Genomic DNA, 16,730 nt, shown 5'->3' with positions numbered 1-16,730 from the left:
GAAATATCACGATACTTCTTTCTTCCGTTGGCATTCTTTGACAAACAGACGACTTGAAAAATCGTTAAGATAAATCCACATCGGGGGCTGTAAGTCTCGTTTCTCGTCACTTCCAGTGAAGCGTTTCTGGTGACAAACAAATCCGATTCCAGTATTACGAGTATATAGAATTGGGCCAACTACACGTCCGAAAACACCAACGCTTATGCGTAAATCAGAGAACGCTATGTACCACAACCATTTGTTATGTCCTTGTTTAACAAGTTGACGTACATTGTCAATGCTGTGGTTCAAGTGTCGATGGAGAACAAGTTGCATAAAGTAACCAGGTAACTGCAAGTATACCTTCATCTTCATGAATGATTATTCGATAATTACGCAATTCATTTATACTTTTAATTCAACTTCTTCTCTTTCCTAGGCCTGTTATTGTTGATAATTGACATACAAATGTACAATGTAACTCAAGTAAATAATTTTGTGATGTGGCTAAAATTGAGGGGGGGGGGGGGTTGTGGTTATACTATGGCCTATTACATCACTGGATATTTTTTTTTATCATTATCATTTAAGCAATTTGGAGAAATTGGTATTATTAAGATAACTTGATTATCTATGGCTTGATTAAGTTTTTATATATTTAGCACAAAATTACAGTGCGGGGTGGGGGGTAGTTCTTGTCTAAAGATATCAGTTGGCAAACACCAGAGAGAGTAATTTCAGTGGTGGCTCCTTCCAATAATGTGGCAGAGAATTTGTAAAATGCATATCTTCTGTATAATTAACGACTGTTTACAGCCAGATAGAAAAAAAAATGTTAAGCATCAGAAAAGTCTTGAATTAATTTCTGAGCTCACCAATATTTTCTTTGTAATATTTCTCATGCGTGTGGTATATACTAGTGGTTCAAGTAATAGAAAAATGTTACTAACAGTTATATATACTAATAGAAAAATGTTACTAACAGTTATATATAGTTGAAGTGAAGAGTACTTTCTCTGAAGCACAGTTAACAATAGATAAAGCGGTACACAGTGTAACGATTTTTACCTTGTAAGCATTTCTCATGTTTGGCTCTTTATTGTGAATTCTCTTTTTATAGGCTTCACTGTACATTATATAATAAACTTTTCGTTACATTTAGAATACAGGAAGAGAATTTACTCCCTCAAGTCAAGCCATCCTTACGATCACCTAATACAGGGCCAGATTTTGTGCAATATGAATTATTGCGTCTTGATTGTTTGGACTACAGCCAACTGCATGCAAAGTTATCCGAATCATCAAGGACTCTTAGTGGACAAAGAACATTGCAAAGTGATAGAATTTTCTTGCTGCAACTTGATTATTTGAACAACAGCTGACTGCAGAATTATCTGGGACCATAAAGGACTCTGAATGGACACATACCATTAACAGAATTATACTTCTAATATTTCCATTCCTGAATGAATTCAAAATCAACATGTATTGATAAAATATACTTAGTAAAACAATAACAATCAGTAGTGCATTTTTTATTTATACTAAACTATTTGACACATGAGTTTTATTTTATTTATAAATTCCCGAAGATATGAACATGTAGAGCATTGTACTTTTAAAGTAGTCACTCCAGAAAAAGTTAATAAAAGATTACTGTTGAATAAACAGTTAATAATATTTAATATACTGTTTAATGCATCCCATGCACATATTTATCTTGGTTGATATTGGCTCGTAGACTGCTGGCATGTGGATTCTATCCTTTCTTTAGCCCTCTTGACGTAAAAACTCCCCTGGCTATTATGTAACACAGTTCAACTTTTTTATAAGCCAACTGTCCTCTTAAGGATATAAAAGCTGGAATGTTCAAGGACACACCTTGTGGTAAGTGATCACAGATGGTGAACACCTAAACCGTTTTCCAGCCGTGGGTTTTGCAGCAACTTTGCTGTGGAGCACATGTTAATCCTGTATTCAAAGTTGAAAAATAAGTGATTGCACCATTCGGTGTTACACCAGTCACTGCTTGGACGGTATGTCAGCATTTTCAGGAACTGTATGTCATGGCCTGGATATCAAGGTGTCCAAGAATATTGCAAGACATTAGTCTCAATGGCATCGATCCATCTAACCTAAATTTAAAAAATTGGAAGAAAAATAATTTTCATACAATACGTTTCTCTTTATCTCAAGGAAGTTATTGTAAGACTTAGTCTTAAGTTAAAGCCACATACTTGAATTTGGTATAAACTAATACTTTTCTATACACAAAACTGTTTAAACAATCTGAAACTGGTTTAGGAAGAGAGGATAGAAAACTTCAATACGGATGGAGAAGGTTTGTTTGATAATAATATTCCCAATAAACCAGCAGTACAATTGTACAACTCTAAAACATAGCGTATCATGTTATCAAAGTATACCCCCTCACCAAGTACCAACCGAATCTCAATGAATCCACTTTCTAAAACAATTTATTGTTTTATAATATTAAATACTATCACTTCTTTTTGAAAATTGTGTAATTATTACATTTATCAAGGTATAGCTGCAATAATGTAGCCCTCTCCGAGTTTTTTACTTTGACGCCCCCCCCCCCCCCCCTTTAAAGGAGACTAGGGCTAAATTATTGCAGCTAATCAAGATTATGTACGCGCGATGCCGATAAGAAATCAGTGATGAAGTCGTGTTGTATATGGAAAGAGTACTACACTGCTGTGTCTGGAATGTTTTTCGTAAAAATTCTCTCTATAGATCGTAAAATCATGCTCCTCCCTCTATAAACATTTGATTTATACAATTTCAAGCGTGACTGCATGTGATGTATAACTGTGTACATTTTGATTTGTGGATTGTAAATAAATAAATGTAAACCTATTTCGATCTACTTGAGCGTATATTTTACTGAACACTGATGATCGGTATGATTAATGAAGGCCCTAGATGTGGTAACAAACAAAACCAAGATATTTATTATTTAATGGAAATCAAGTTTACTACCGGTATTTGAATGCATTTATACTTACTGCACAACTTTCCACATAACGTCCATTTCTTTGCATCGGCCAAAAAACGATAAAAACTGCAGGATATTTCCAACTGGTATGATTTCATGCAAACCGTAAAGGTTTGTTTGTCACCGGGAATACTCAAATCTCGCGTCATCTCGTTTGTGAGCTTACAGCCCCTCGGTCTTTTCTTCTTTCAGTTTGTTATTTTACCAACTGCATGATATAATCCGGACCTAACCCCCCAACCCCCCCGATACTACACTCTCATCGATGTAAATGACATTAACCTAAGACCCCAATTCCCTCTCCTAGTCTCCGGTCTGTGAGCGTATGTATATCGAGAGCTCAGCAGGAAAGACTTTGAGCCCTCTCAATGTGCGCTTATATCCCGAACATTCTTGACCAAGATGCGAAAAGTCTACGCTGCTTCCTCGACCTCAACTCTGTGTTTCGTCCTGTTCATGGTGTGGAGAGAGCGGATCATCCCGATGTCAACACTGTACCCAGTCCTGTTCATGTGGAGAGAGTGGGGATCATTACTGGCCACCATACTATATTCCGTCCTGTTCGTGCAGTAGAGAGAGCAGGGATCATCCCTAACCTCCACACAGCCCCCCGTCCTATTCATGATGTGGAGAGAGCGGAGACCATCCCCTACTTTTTAGATAATTTAACATAGATATGCAGAACAGGAAATTTTGTACTATGAAAGCCCTTGAGGCTAGTGATACTCAGGTGACCGATAAGGCCTGTGGGCCTTTTGTATTGTTTTACCAGCTGCAGAAGACTTTTCTTTTCAAATATACACTCCCCCTTCCCAGTAATCTAACACAGGGGCGGATCCAGGAATTGTGGTTACGGGGGGCGCCAATTTATGAGGCAGGGGGTCTGGTTGAAGCACTGGTGGGGGCCAAGGGGCGAAGCCCCCAGAAGCTCAGGGATTTTACAGATTTTATTGGGCTTGAAATATGTCTCCTATTTAACCATTTGTACTACTTTCTATCATTTTTAATAAGGTGAAATTAATAAAGACGCAAATTTTTAAGGTTTTTGGAAAAAATCAAGTTCTCCCAATAAAGTAATTCAAGAAATCAAAAGATTTTTTCATTTATTTCTCTGGGAGTGGAAGAAATTATTGCTTCTATTATCGTTTAGTACATTTTTCTAAACAAGATACCACGATTGACCTTAAATTTGAAAATTCTTGGGGGGGGGGGGGGGGGACCGGCTGTCCTCCCCCTCCCCTTAAATCCGCCACTACTCTAACAATGTTCAGATATGGAGATAACCAGTCGCAATGATGTTCCGAACAAATTAAAATGCACATACATGTAAAATGTACATTTTACTAAAACCTTCTCCTTGGCGAATAAGGCAACGCGATAGAGGGTCGAGTTTGTCCCTGAAGAGGAAAGAAAAACGGTTCAATATATGTTTCATTTGCTGTTTTCAGATTTGTCGTGTGAGTTCTTTTCATTTCATTGCCATCTTGAACTCTGACTGCACCTTAATATACTATTAAATGCGAAGAGATAGATGATCTTGCACACACCATTAATTTGGAACAGGTTATGGGTGTTCCGAACGGCCAATGGAGCGCGTTCATCGTAAACCTTCAGCTATTAAAGATGGCAAGATTATTAGATGTACTGCAAAATGAAAATGTGCGCTAAAATTTGATAAATCAAGAAAATCTTTTAAGTGTTATACATATTGTGTAGATTGTCTATATACAGAGTTCATTTCTGGCGTAGGGATCCTAGAAACAAGAAGATACACGACACGAACCAAAAATCCAATAGAATGTTTTATCTATAATCAATCCGACACTACAAACCAGAAGTTTTACTAAACAGAAGAGCAGCAGAAAACAATGGATCTGTGACGTGCACCTGCGTCATCAACTTTCCATATATTTTACGGCTGATGAAATATTCATGTTGAATTGATCGCTTTATAAATAATTTACCGTACCGAACATTATATCCTTACCATGAAACGCACATTTATGCATTAAATCTTGAAAATAAAATTGTAAAAAGATCAATGATCGATAGCCACAAAATAAATTGGCTCGTCTCTTTTCTGTCCATATAGCCATATGAAACTCGATTGGAAAATGCGACATAATTTGTATGTAGTTTCCCCTCACGTAACACTAACGGCGTGTGTTATGTTACGAGAAAGAGCTAAAGCGAGATGAGACACACCAGTTTAGGTTTATCATAGAAAACGATCCTGTGAACCATTAATTTTCATTTCAACGAAAGCCGTTAAAAACTGGCGAGTCATTCTAGATATGTTGGAATTATTCGTGACCTTTCTTCCATTTTTTCCCCCGAAACTATTTTTTCATCTCCTCAATATGGAGAGTTCTTGTATAATTTCTGAAATAGGTTTAAAGTTGATATTGTGACAATGTTACTAATCTTTGTATATCAGCCTGATCAGATCAATGGAAAAGTACCGAGTTTGATCTTCCATTGATTCAAAGACCCCCCCCCCCTCTTCTTTGCTACAATTACTTAGTAATGTCCATTTACTACCGTCTGTAATGATACAAAATAGATGACTTTACAGTTTTACTTGTCACAACCAGGAACTATCAAAACATGCTAACTCTAAAACAGGCCTGGTAACCTACAAGTTTTTTTTGTTTTTTTTTTTGTTGTTTTTTTTAGAAACAAGATAGGAGGCAAATGAAATGTCACGAAAACTTATATATCATTGAAAACCATCGCGTGTGACCTTAAGGTGGGATAGCACCTAGTCACCGTGACGGTAAGGAGTGCCAGAAACAGACAGACATGGAACTTTTAAAAGAAATCAACTGTTTCTAATTATAGAGAAAAAAAACTTGGAACTTCATCGTCTTCTCCATTTTCTAAAATGTAAAATTTCTTTCGTCTCTACTGTCGAGATAAATCTCATAAGATCCTTGATAATATCATGATTATAGGATCAATCAGTCATAAATTTTATGAAATAATCTATTTTATAATATAATTTAATTTACAATATAAAGTTCATATTAATGATATGACAGTAAATACGGTTCAAAAAAGCTGAAAATACACTCAAAGGGTTTAGTTAAAGTGGTCTGTGGGGGAAAATTTCAAGGGGGGGGGGGGTGACAGAAGTGTGTGTATGCCCTCTTCTCAACCCTAAGATTTCCCAAAATTTTGAAATATCCAGTCCCCATCTCGAGGAATAGTTCTGTGACTCCGCACTTTTTTGCACGTACGAGGGATATACCATTTTATAACTAGACTAAGTTACTGGGTTCGATTTCAAATTAAATGCTGTTGCTTCGTTCAATGTTTTAACCATATACAGTCCCTGATACGTTCTACTTTACCATTTTTCTGTTCGCTCACTGTGTGCTCTCCGTGCGTTCACCGTTCAAGTGGGAAAGAAGAACGTTTCAGGGACTGTAACTACCGATTGAAATCGACAACAATAGTTGACCAAAAGAGATCAGGGCCAGGTTTCATAAAACTGTCTGTCATAAGATAGATCACAAGAGTGTCTAAAGAATGACAATCTTACGATACGACAGTACCGCTTCACAAAACAATCTTAACTTTATCTTAAGATAGATCTTATGACATTAATACGCAACTTCCGAGATATCAGCTCTTCTGTGATAGAGGTACGTTCAGTGTTCTGTTGAACGTTTGGGTGGGTACAAGATGTATACATATACTGTAGACTAGCAATGTAAGTACGGATAAAAGTATATCAGCCATTGGTATACATTAAATTGACCATATTAAGAATAAAAATTGATTGAATTAGGCCATTAGATGTAGTTTGGGTGGTTGCATGATGTCTGATAATCGGCCTTTAGGCAATAAATGAAGGCAGCATTTGTACCCACCGCGTCAAAACGATAGTATGTTCCACAAAGGGAAAGAACTATTGAGCAACTCGGAAATTGCGTATCATACTCGTTACATTGTAAAATATTTTCCTTTTATTTACTTTTTTAAATTGCATGAATGAATTTAAATGGTATATAAAACATTAAAGTATATAATAAACTAAATAGGAAGCTGAAATATCACGATACTAGTTATTTGCAACGATTGAATGGAATTTAAAAATCATACTGTTTTACACATTATTTTGTATTTATACCCGCACTTTCTAATGTTATCACCCTGGTCCGTCCGCCTGTCTGTCACGCCTCCTCCTCTTTTATATTTAGCAGTAATTAATTAATCTTTTGGAATATGATAGGTGGTGTCCTGTGTATGTTCAATAAAGTTTCGGAATTTTCAATTTTACCCAGGGGGCAAAAAGGGGGTTAAAATGTTTTTGTCAAAAAAAAAAAAAAAAAAAGAACTCCTCTTACACTTTACGCAAGTAATTTTTAAAGGTAATTGGTGGTGTCCTATAGATGTGCAATGAGGTTTCACATAGTTCCTGATTGTGGCAAGTAAAAATGTAGAATGAACTCTAATGCATTATAGAAGAATGTATAAATAGATATTGCTACAAGCTATTGTACGTGACAAAGAAGGGGAGAAAATATTTAATTAATTGAGATCGAACCCGGGACCCTTGTATTGCTATCTAGGTTAGATGGAGATCTGTAGCTTTCTGTGAAAATAATTGGCACTTATAAAAAACTTCGATTTACGGCGCAGAAATAATGCGCATGACTGAGGCCTTGCATCGTTGTATTCTTGCATCACCGTCTCAAAATTGTTCTAAACGTATTTTCCCACTACATACCCGAAAATTCACAGCTTCAAATGATGTAGCCCCGTTAGGTAGCCAGTCAAATCGTTGATTTTTTATACACCCGATTCTAGGTAGATGTATGTATTCGGTCTTCATTTATCATGAAGATGAATAATAATGTAAGGTGTATAACTTCTCTATATGGAACAGTAGATCTTGAGTATTGAAAGGTAATTCTGATATGTTATGAAAGAATAGTCTATAGTTCTCGCACCCGCCACTAATGGCGAAGTGTAATGAAAGCCGTGAATTTAATTCAAAATGCACGCCAATATTTATAAACAGTTATTTCTAAACGAACTGGAATGATTTCATCCAAAATATCCAACTAAATATTTGTGGGGATAGACATTAAATAGTTCGAGTATGAAAATGAACGGGATCGATCTGACTGCCTACGTCAACAAACGAAATCATTTGAAGCTGCGAGTTTTCGGGCCGCATAGGGCTTTGATGAATGTTTGAAGGTATGTTTGGACACAGGCATAGGGTGAAAATATGTTTAGAATATATTTCAATATTAAATTTTTGAGAAGGCGATGTAAAAGTTTTATAAGGGGTGTATTTGTAGCTCTCTGGTCTGTCCCAATATTTTCCCAGAGAGCTACAAGATCTCACCATTGAGCTAACCAGGTCGACACATGTACCTACGAAGTAAAGTGAAAAATAACCTCTTTCAGAAATCAGACAAGAACTCTTCAAAAAGAAGAGATGACAAGATAGTTTTAGACAAATAAAAATGGCAGAAACCTCAAGTATGACCTAAGCCACATACCTGGACGTCTTAAGGTTGTTTTGCGAAACTACTATGAAGGGATCTTATGACAAATGTTGGTCTTCAGACAGACTTTAGTCATAATATAGTTTTGTGAAACTGGACTCAGCAGATTGATTTGACGTACATTGGAATATTAGTGTCTGTGCGTTTCGTATTCCCAGGGAATTATGGGTAAATGTAGACTGACTGTTACTAGTGTTCTCCGGGGATTGTGGGTAAATGTAGACTGACTGTTACTAGTGTTCTCCGGGGATTGTGGGTAAATGTAGACTGGCTGTTACTAGTGTTCTCCGGGGATTGTGGGGAAATGTAGTGATTTACCTCTGAACATAAAATTCATTGAAGTACATATCATTCAAATGTTAAAATCTAAATTTAGATATATTTTTGTTCCTTTTCAAGTGTTTACAAATCGATACACTTTTATGATTCCCTACCCACCTTAATATTACTTTGTTTCAATACCTGGGAAAGAATTTAAATGTAGTGTGAAATTAGCGACAAATGTATTTTTCAAGTGTAGCCTAAGATCATCGGACCCCTCTCGTCTCTCTCCATGGCAACTTGTTCTTTCTCTCGTGCTCTCGTCGATCATGTCATCCATAATTAAATGGAACGGTTTTGAATTTAAACAGTCTAGAATCTCAAGTTCAATAGACTTCTTGGCGACAGCATTAACGGGCAAAGCAAAACCGCTCGCGGTAACTCAATGGTGAAGCGTTCGCTTCCTAACCGGGAGGTCGTGGATTTGAGCTCCACTTGTGACATGGCCGCGTCAAACCTAAGACGTTAACATTGGTGGTGATTGCTCCTTCGACAAATGCTTGGCATTTAGAAGTGAGGCTCACCTGATCATAGGAGCATTGTCCGAACCAGTTTGGTCATAGGAGGATCATAATTTTAAAAAGCTTAAGGTAGCTCATTGACACCTCTTATGAAGTATGATTTCACCATCGAAAGAGTGATACAAGCTCTCACCCGAGTCACCTTGGCCCATATTCAAAGATTTTCCCTATATATTCGCATGTAAAACTTTGATCCCCTTTGTGGCCCCATCCTACCCCGGGGGACCATGATTTGAACAAAATTGAATATGCACTATATCAGGAAGTTTTCATGTAAATTTCTACTTTCTTAGCCGAGTGGTTCTTGAGACGATTTTCAAAGATTTTCCTATATATTTGTATGTTAAACTTTGATCACCTATTGTGGCCCCATCCTACCCCCGGGGGTCATGATTTTTACAAACTTGAATCTGCACTATGTCAGAAAGCTTTCTTGTAAGTTTCAGCTCAGTGGTTCTTGAGAAGATTTTTAAATGACCCCACCCTATTTTTGCATTTTTGTAATTATCTCCCTTTTGAAAGGGACATGGCCCTTCATTTGAAGACATTTTAAAGTCCTTCAAATAAGGATGCTTTTGGCCAAGTCTGGTTGAAATTGGCCCTGTGGTTCTGGAGAAAAAGTTGAAAATGTGAAAAGTTTACAGACGGATAGACAGACGACGGACAACGGGCGGTCAGAAAAGCTCACTTGAGCTTTCAACTCAGGTGAGCTAAAAAGTAGTAAAAAAAACTGCATTTCTTTGATGTAAAATGGTTTTAAAATTAAACGAATTCATAAAGGAAACTAATTTCTTGATGAAAAGTGCATACAATTAGCAACAATATGATTATTTTAGTCAGTTCTATCAATTTTGATCGGAATCCGTACTTTCTCTCTCTCGTTTGAATATACATGTAGTGCAATATCTGAAATTTGGTCATTTTGCTTCGATATATCTCTTTTCTAACTGACATGTCTTTTGAAGATTTTATCAGTAGATTTAAAAAATATTAACAAATAACATTTTCAATTTTCATAAATTATTGGTTTATTAGGTATTCATATCATGCGCCAAATCACAGCTAAATTTGAATTCTAGAATCTCTTATTTGCAAATAAAGCATCTTTTTATCATTCCGGAGAAAATCACAAAAAATTCATATAAAATGATTGAAAGCTTGTATCACTCTTTTGATGGTGAAATCATACTTCATAGGAGGTGTTTTATATAACGAGCCATTAAATAAAATTTTGGTATAATGAGGTACCTTAAATGCAGAATTCGGTATACAGACATGTATGTAAAACTGCGCACAACAGCCGAGCCGGGTTAGTTGACCCCACTCCCACTTGCTTTTTCAAACTTAAGAACAACACAATCGTTTCAAATTAGTAATAATTTTGATAAGCAAAGTTTGTGCATAAACGCACGGTAATTACAGATAAATTTTTCAATATCATTATTTAAGAGTGGATTCTTCATTTATGTTTGAAAAAGTGAATTTATGCTGTGAACCCAAATGTATATCTGTATGCTGCAGCCTAGCAAGTTTACTGCTCGTGTCCACTCATCGATCCTCTTATCAAACCAATACATTTTTCTAACCTGAGGTCCGTCAAGGTGACAACAAATTGGGGGGAAAATGTTTTCTCTATACTGTACAATTTTCCCTAAAATATATGTTATCATCTAAGAAATGGAATTCAATTTTGATAATACATGAGGATATGAACTGCGACACTTTAAACCAGCATACTTCATGAAGCGCATTGGTGCTTCGTGGAAAATATGCTGGCGTGAAGCGTTGCTGTTCATATCCTCATGTATTACTTTCATTTCTGTCGGAATATTCCAGCCGTTAAAATAGTCGTACTATATTTATCTCGTGTATATATGAAAATCGTGCGTGTTTCGGGAAAATTTCAAAATCAAGGACTATATGCATGCAAATATTGTATTGAACTGTTTGTCTAAATAAGTGTATACTTTATTGACGATGACATTGCACGGCTGCACATAAAGTATTGTTTCGGAAAAAAGAATGTTATCATAAGTCGTGGGTTTTTTAATTCGACCACTGTGTTTATTTACCAAGGCATTGATCTTTAACACATCGAGAATCAATCTTCCCCAACCAGCAGTATTCATAATGCCCTGATATTGACCTTTGAATTTTGGTCCAGTTATAAATTACATGCCGATCAATCGCATCGAACTTTAAGCGCTTACCCGTGAAGCACGTAATCCCAGAGGCAGATACAGACAATTTTCAAGAGGGAGGGGGTTCTGACCCAAGTATGTACTTTTTCCATCCCAGAAGGGCTCGAAGTGGCAAAAGAAGATCATTTTGCTCAAACGGCTTATACCCAAAAAGGGTTGCAACTCCCCGTAACCCCCTCTAAATCCGCCCTTGTCTTGAGTTCCTTCAGAGAGAGAGAAAAGAGAGAGAGAGAGAGCACATATAAAGGACCAACGGGTCATTCTTCTGTCGATAACCGTGACTATGTTCATATAAAGAGACATTCTTCTGTCGGTAACTGTGTTCATGTAAAGAGACACTCTTCTGTCGGTAACTGTGACTATGTTCATATCAAGAGACATTCTTCTGTCGGTAACCGTGACTATGTTCATATCAAGAGACATTCTTCTGTCGGTAACTGTGACTATGTTCATGTAAAGAGACACTCTTCTGTCGGTAACTGTGACTATGTTCATATCAAGAGACATTCTTCTGTCGGTAACTGTGACTATGTTCATGTAAAGAGACATTCTTCTGTCGGTAACCGTGACTATGTTCATATCAAGAGACATTCTTCTGTCGGTAACTGTGTTCATATAAAGAGACACTCTTCTGTCGGTAACTGTGACTATGTTCATATAAAGAGACATTCTTCTGTCGGTAACTGTGTTCATGTAAAGAGACATTCTTCTGTCGGTAACTGTGTTCATGTAAAGAGACATTCTTCTGTCGGTAACTGTGTTCATGTAAAGAGACATTCTTCTGTCGGTAACTGTGACTATGTTCATGTAAAGAGACACTCTTCTGTCGGTAACTGTGACTATGTTCATATCAAGAGACATTCTTCTGTCGGTAACTGTGACTATGTTCATATCAAGAGACATTCTTCTGTCGGTAACCGTGACTATGTTCATATAAAGAGACACTCTTCTGTCGGTAACTGTGACTATGTTCATATCAAGAGACATTCTTCTGTCGGTAACTGTGACTATGTTCATGTAAAGAGACACTCTTCTGTCGGTAACTGTGACTATGTTCATATCAAGAGACATTCTTCTGTCGGCAACCGTGACTATGTTCATATAAAGAGACATTCTTCTGTCGGTAACTGTGTTCATGTAAAGAGACATTCTTCTGTCGGTAACTGTGACTATCTTCATGTAAAGAGACATTCTTCTGTCCTCATACTAAACTTTCGTAAGTCATAAAAAAAAAATCCAATCAGTTGAAAATACTTCATTATATCTTGATTCATTCGAATGATTAACAGGGACGTATTTGCCAAATCATTAGAAAATAGTTTGCTTTGATAATGTCGATAAACGTGATCATAGAGGCACAATGTCGTACAGTAAATAGTTCAAATTAGATTGATTGGTGCGAATTAAAGTAAAGTGGTTCGGCAGGTTGTAACATATTTCAGGTCGCAAAATGAAAACCTGTTTTATTTTACATAAAGAGAGCTTAAACATTTCCAAACAATTATTAGTTATATCACACGTAGTCTATATTAATCAACCTAATCAAATATCCAACTATAAAACAATGTTCTTTGATACAAAGCTGTGTGGTCTTTATTTTAGTAATCGCTGGAGACACAATATCCGCTCTGTGCAACTTTAATGCAGAACTATCGCATTAGCGGACAAATATTACAAGTATTGCCTAACCATCAAGCAGTACACCAGTAAAGCCTTCAACTGGATTGGACAAACATCCAAGTGCCAATTTTCGCGCTTTTTCGATGAATCAAAGTAATTTCCTCAGCACATTTAACGTTCAATTTCAATGATCTAGTAGGTCCTTGAACTAAACAAATACTTGTTTGAGAATACCGTATAGTAGCTTTTTTGGCGAGTATATAATTTTGGCCTATTTCTGGTGATTTACAAAGATTCACCACACTAAAAATTGCCAAATTTAAATACATCAGTATACGTATACATTGTATAAAAAAAGTAAATTACAAGCGTTCACCAAAATTTTATCCATCAAAATTAATGGCATACTTTGTACACCCAAATCCACCAAATTTGTGTTCCGCCAAGAAATAAGTTTGCGCGGTATTGTTACTCAGTGTATCAATTTATTTAGCTGTGGTCTTCGGATAAAATAACTATCCAAAAACTCGACATTAGATATGTTTTCTTTAAATTAAGTTTTTGTGTTTTAAGAACTTGGGCAAGATAAAGATGAGCCGAAACCGATGACGCAAAAATCGTGGTTCACGGAACACCTTGATGTAATTCTACAAAGGTTGGCAAACATTGGCAAAAATTACATTTTGTCTGGATGACAATCATCAAAGGTTGTGACTGTCTTGCAATTGTACATTTAGAATGGAAAACAAAGCAGAATAGGATTCAATATTTACCGAACTGACAATCGACACATTACAGGAAATAAAAGATAATATAGGTCTTTCTAAACATATTGATGTTTCAATGTAGATATTGGAAATAAAGATTTGGTAACGTTTCATATGGAAGTCGATAATCTCTAGTAATGGGTTCCCGCTGTAAATAAATGGAAAAGGTCGATAAATGATTCGTCTGAAGCAGACCTCCAACGACACCAAAATTCTCACTTTTATTAGGTATCCAAAAGATACCCAATATTACACGTTTTTAAATCGAAGTCATGAGCTTGATTTCATCATGTGTTTCCATGATAACTGCTGTATACATGTATATAACTTCCCCAAAATAATTTTGTTAAATTGACTTTACTCTTCACATCTCATTTTGTCTTGTAACAGTTTTACCGGATGACAGTAAATACAAGATTTACAATTGATAAGTTGTCACGTAGAAAATTGTGTATCTACTGCAAGCCCGCAAATACCAAAATTACACATAACATCATATCGCTAGATGAACTTTCTCATGTGATTAAAATTCTTCCTTGTTGATTCTATTATGTTGTAGTTCTTGTTTGAAAAGTGTATGCTACATGTAGGTCAAATACACGTCACTACCCGACCAATGCCGAAGTACTGCGTGGATTGTTATTTAACCAAGTACTATGTTCCGTCAACATTCCTCCTGGGAACGATGTCTGAGAAATTAGAATATTAGTAACCCCAATTTTTCTTCAGGCAAAGTGAATAGAGATAGATGGCAATCAATACGAGGGAAAGTTAATTAATATCCTTAATTCTTGCGAGAGTCGGATACAATGCCCCGTTACCAAAACTAATAAAAGCAAAATTGAAAATGCTAGCTGGTATTTCACTTCTAAATTTTATACAAGTACTGTCTGACGATGCGTGCAAGACTAAGACAAAGTCGGAATCGCGAAATATTCCCGTCTCAACGTCGATATTCCTTCAAGACAAAAAGTATGTTCGCACTGCAAAATATCAATTCCTGGAAACCAATCTCGAGGTTTCAAGTTGATAGCTACGAATTTCCGCCATTGAACCTAACCAATAGGTTGGAAATGTAGATTTCTTATGAAATCAAATTAATTGATTATTAGTTTTTTAAAACAAGTATTTTTTATGCATCATTGATCAGTGAATGCGACGGAAATTTGATTAGCGAACATGCATCATTTTAGTTTCAAATGACCACAGAACATAAGAATTACGAAGCAGTGCCCGGGAGTAATTTTTGCGAGTTTTGCTTACCTTGTTTAGGTAACGTTTCACCGTGCAGTCGTCTGTCGAGTCCGTTGCTTTCTGTGGCGCGGGCCCCAATCGATCTACCTGCTACCATAACCTGTCACCTTGGTTTCAAACGACAGGTACAGCTGAGCAATCGATATCAGTCTCTAAAGGTGCTTATGTGTCTCTGATTGAATTTTTTCACTATTTCGATTTTTAAACAATACGTTGTTTAATTTGGATAAAACTATCCTCCACCCTCCACAAGACAATTACAGTGTTAACGACGGCATCACAATTCAGTACAGGACTATTGACTGTACACAAGCACGGGAGAAAATTGCTTTTCATTTTCCTTAATGAATTTTTGCAGTCACCGTTTTGACCTATAAGTTTTTAATATAGGGGGATGAATAAAATTTGATGCAACATTCATCGAGCAAAAAAGTATGTTCCAGAAAGAAAAAAATCTTTTGATACGCAAAATAATTTTCTTCATAGATATTGAATAGGAAAAAAGAATTAAAGCAAAACTTTCGCGAATAAACGTGTAACTTTCGCGAATTAAAGAGAAACTTTCGCGAATAACCGCGTAACTTTCGCGTTATAACGCGAAACTTTCACGAATCAACGCGAACGTTTTCGGTTATAAAGCGTAGATTTTGCTTATAAACACGGATTTATTAATTGAATACGCTCAATACTTTAAAAAGTAGCATAAAGTAATTTGTTCTTTAGAATGAAAGAAAAAAAAAACCCCGATGATTTACAATTAGTTTACGGGTTTAGCAAGTGTTTAAGGAATCAGGTTGAATTGCGATAGCAAGAATAGAATGCGACATGCCTGTACGGAGCTTAGTCAACACGAAACCTGCGACATCGCGAGTAGAACGCATTGGTGTGCGACTGAAAGATGGTATGCGGGTTACAAAATCTTCAAGCTCATGTAGGCACCATCGGATAAACTTGAAGGATTTCCAAAGTCCAGTTTTTTTGGTAGAAGAAATTAACATTCTGTTTCGAACATCGTTTAAAATGCTAGTTATTTCAGTTGGGAGTTAATTCCGTTGACATTTTCCTTAATTTTATTATATCAATATGACTTCCCTTTTTCAAATGATTATTTTGTAGATGTGTGATGCAACATTTTACACCATAAGGAACTAGAACTTCTTGTGATGTACAAATGTACCTTGCCTCATTTGGAATAATTCTTTGGGATTTAGAGGATTTTCTACAGGTAACACCGATACGTCTCGGTTTGCCAGTGGAAATACTTGGAAGTTCAATACTGTTATTTGATACAAGAAGTTCATGTTCTACGTGTTCTGCCTTACTAGTTATTTCCATATCTTGACCTACTGACACCCGGATACCTCACCGCCTTCACCTACATTTGAAGATCCTTCAGGAACGTTATTCGATCTCCTTTCAAAAATACTGACGGGCACCGACGTTATTTCATCTATACGTTTGAGGTACAGTCGACCGTATAGATACCTACATTTAGGTATGTATAAACCGGGCCCCTCTGT

General features: G+C 36.4%; 1 protein-coding gene and 1 long non-coding RNA gene across 2 annotated transcripts in view; one reads left to right on the top strand and one right to left on the bottom strand.

Annotated features, from left to right (window-relative positions):
- LOC125650784 (TWiK family of potassium channels protein 7-like) overlaps nt 1-15,346 on the bottom strand; it is a 29,695-nt gene extending 14,349 nt beyond the window's left edge. Inside the window, exon 1 of the mRNA XM_048879309.2 lies at nt 15,220-15,346. The gene's annotated coding sequence lies outside the window, so the exon portion shown is untranslated. The remainder of the gene's footprint in view (nt 1-15,219) is intronic.
- On the top strand, nt 42-1,506 carry LOC125650787 (uncharacterized). Its single transcript, XR_007361117.2, has 2 exons — nt 42-329; nt 1,145-1,506. It is a non-coding gene; the product is annotated as an uncharacterized LOC125650787 (long non-coding RNA).
- Nucleotides 15,347-16,730: the final 1,384 nt, after the last annotated feature.

The sequence above is a fragment of the Ostrea edulis genome, chromosome 5 (genome assembly GCF_947568905.1).
Source record: "Ostrea edulis chromosome 5, xbOstEdul1.1, whole genome shotgun sequence".
Classification (NCBI taxonomy): domain Eukaryota; kingdom Metazoa; phylum Mollusca; class Bivalvia; order Ostreida; family Ostreidae; genus Ostrea; species Ostrea edulis.
This window is presented reverse-complemented; position numbering and strand designations above follow the sequence as displayed.